The following is a 3,628-nucleotide window of genomic DNA, read 5'->3' on the forward strand; positions in this document are numbered from 1 at the left end:
AGACACAATGATGACCACTTCCTTAAATAGCTTTGAAAGGATTAGAAGTGCATGATGGACAGGTCTTCCAAAGGCTATTAGTCACAACAGTTCTGGAAAACCTTCACACACAGAAGGAACATACTCTGAAGACTAGATGCTGGGAACCAGTAAGATAGTGGTTCTTAACCTTTTTTGGGTCACAGACCCCTTTGAGAATCTGATGAAAGCTATGGACCCCCTTAAATACATACATTTTATTTATTTATTTATTTATTGTATTTATATCCCATCCTTCCTCCCAGTAGGGGCACAGGGTGGCATACATACATATATACATACATACAATTAATTTTATTTTATTGGAAATTGATTTTGTTTGCACCCAGTTCATGGATACCCTAAAGCTTGTCTATGGATCCTCTAGGGGTCCATGGAACACAGGTTAAGAATGCCTGCAATAGTATATACCTATATCCATTAAGCCCTGCTTTTGACTTCCCAGCAGACATGTCTGGCTAGACCCAGTTAAGAGATAAAAATAAATCAAATCAATAAGTGATGTAACTTTCTACAGCGAAGTCTTAAAGCAACTTACCGCAATAACATTCATACAAATACAGCATTTAAAATCAACAGCTGGCTAAAGATGAACGTTTACAACTTAATAAATGAAAACACCCTCTGCACACACAACACTGGAACATCCCCCAAATGAGAGCAAAAATGGCACAAAACCCACAACACTATTAACAGTCAAAGCCTGTAACAATAAAAACATCTTCATCTGTCACTGTTGGCACCAGGCAAGCTTCCTTGGGGAGATCATTCTGCACTTTTTTAGGTGGTGATGGTGGCTGTCACTGAATAAGCTTGTTCTCCCTTTCCTACCCTTCAAGCTTCTCCCAGAGGCGGCACACGGAGAAAAGCCTCTAATTTTAGGGTCTGGGCAGGTTCATATGGGGAAAAACAATCTAGGAGGTATTGGGGCTGTGTAAGATTTTGTAGGTTAAAAACCAGCACTTTGAAATAGGCTTGAATTGGGCATCTAGTGAAGGCAAGCCAGAACTGTATGGTATGTTCAGACCTCCTGTTCCCCATTAATTATCTGGCTGCTAAGGTCAGCTTACAGTTTCTGAACCATCTCCAAAGGTAGCCCAAAGTATACTGCATCTAACCTAGAAGTTACAAGAAAATAAACTACTGAAGCCATCCAAAAAAGGCCATAGTTGGGCTACTAGCCAGAGCTGATAGAAGTCACTGCACATGTAGGCCACTTGCGTTTCCAGTAGAACAACGGTTTAAGGCACCATAAATACTAAGTTACTAAACGTTTAGCTACACAGTATTAAAAAAAAGTCTACGAAGAAATTAGGTGAAACTTGAGTAGAATTAATAAGATTTAATTCTATGGGAAATAGCTTTATTTTATTTATTTATTTATTAGGTTTATATTGCATCCTACCTCCCAGTAGGATTCCAGGGCAGCAAACAAAAGCACTAAAACTCTCTAAAACATCATAGCTTTGAGTGTGTGATTGCATGTGTTAAGGGTATGTGATCTTATGTGATTCTCAGTCTCAAAATGGTACCCCACTGAAAATTAAGGAGTGATGGTCATCCCGTAACGTGGATATATTTAAGATTTTAGGGGAAAGGACTGTAATTTAATAAATAATAATAATAAATTTAATTTCTTCGTTGCCTATCTGGCCAATGGCCACTCTAGGCGACTTACAAAATTATTAAAATACAATTAATAAAATACAGTAATACAATAAAAACAATAGATCTGCAACAACAATATTAAAACTGGGTAGGAGGCATTACAATTATATCAATTAACCCTCCCCGGATACCCCGAAGGCCTGCTGAAAAAGCCAGGTCTTTAAGGCTTTCCAAAATACATTTAGGGAAGAGGCATGCCGGAGATCTTGTGGGAGGGAGTTCCAAAGAGTGGGGGCCGCCACTGAGAATGCCCTCTCTCTTGTACCCGCCAATCTGGCTGTTTTTGTTGGCGGGATTGAGAGAAGGCCCTGTGCGGCCGATCTTGTCGGGCGGCATAATTGGTGGCGTTGAAGGCGCTCCGTGAGATAAACTGGGCCGAAACCGTATAGGGATTTAAAGGTCAATACCAACACCTTGAATTGGGCTCGGAAAACAACTGGAAGCCAGTGTAGATCGAACAACACTGGTGTGATGTGATCTCGGCGGCGACTATTCGTAAGTAGTTGAGCCGCCGCATTTTGTATCAGTTGTAATTTCCGGAGCGTTTTCAAGGGTAACCCCACGTAGAGCGCATTACAGTAGTCCAAACGAGAGGTGATCAGGGCGTGTACCACCAGTGGGAGCTGATGAACAGGAAGGTAGGGTTGCAGCCTTCGTATGAGGTGTAGTTGGTACCAGGCTGCCAGGCTCACTGCCGAAATCTGAGCCTCCATGGACAGCCTGGAATCAAGCACAACCCCAAGGCTGCGCACCTGGTCCTTTAGGGGTAAACTCACCCCATTGAACTTCAGGTCAATGTCACCCAACCTTCTCTTGTCCCCCACAAGTAGTACCTTGGTTTTATCAGGGTTCAACTTCAGCTTGTTCCTTCCCATCCATCCACTCACGGATTCCAGGCAGTTGGACAAGGTCTCCACAGCCAACTCTGGTGAAGATTTAAACGAGAGATAGAGCTGAGTGTCATCCGCATATTGATGACACTGCAGCCCAAATCTCCTGATGATTGCTCCCAGTGGCTTCATATAGATGTTAAATAGCATGGGAGAGAGGATAGAGCCCTGTGGCACACCACAATTGAGAGGCCAAGGGTCTGATACCTCCTCCCCCAACGCTACCTGTTGGTACCTGTCGGAGAGAAAGGAATGGAACCACTGTAATACAGTGCCTCCAATTCCCAATCCCTCCAGGCGAAGCAGAAGGATACTGTGGTCGACAGTATCAAAAGCCGCTGAGAGATCGAGGAGGACAAGAAAGGTGGATTCTCCCCTATCTAATGCCCTCCTCAAATCATCAACCAGAGCGACCAAGCCTGTTTCAGTTCCGTGACCAGTAATTTAGTGGAAGTGCAAAAAAAGCTATCTCAGGTTCGGTCCCTAGTACCTCCAGGTAGGACTAGGAACAACTATATTGGCATGCCACAGCAGACAATATTTTTTTTTTATAATAATTTTTTTTATTATTCAAATTTTTATAAAACAAAAACAAATACAACAAAAACAATACAACAGAAAAGAAAAAAAAACAAAAAGAAAAAAAACTTGACTTCCGATTTGTTACAGATCAGCTATAAGTATATAACATATATCAAACCTGTCTCCTAAAACATACGAAATTCACTTTTTTCCAAAGTCTATCTTAATTAATTGTCAAATCCCATTATCATCATTTCATTTTTTTCTTTCAACAAAAAGTCCAAAAGAGGCTTCCATTCCTTAAGAAATGTATCTGTCGTTTTTTCTCTAATAAGACATGTCAATTTGTCCATCTCAACTATGTCCATTAATTTCAATAGCCATTCTTCCATTGTTGGTATTGATTCCATTTTCCACTTTTGTGTATATAGTAATCTTGCTGCCGTGATCATATATAATATTAGTCTTCCATATTTCTTTTCCTTTTGTTTATCCATAAAACCCAATAA

The sequence above is a fragment of the Rhineura floridana genome, chromosome 5 (assembly GCF_030035675.1).
Source record: "Rhineura floridana isolate rRhiFlo1 chromosome 5, rRhiFlo1.hap2, whole genome shotgun sequence".
NCBI lineage: Eukaryota > Metazoa > Chordata > Lepidosauria > Squamata > Rhineuridae > Rhineura > Rhineura floridana.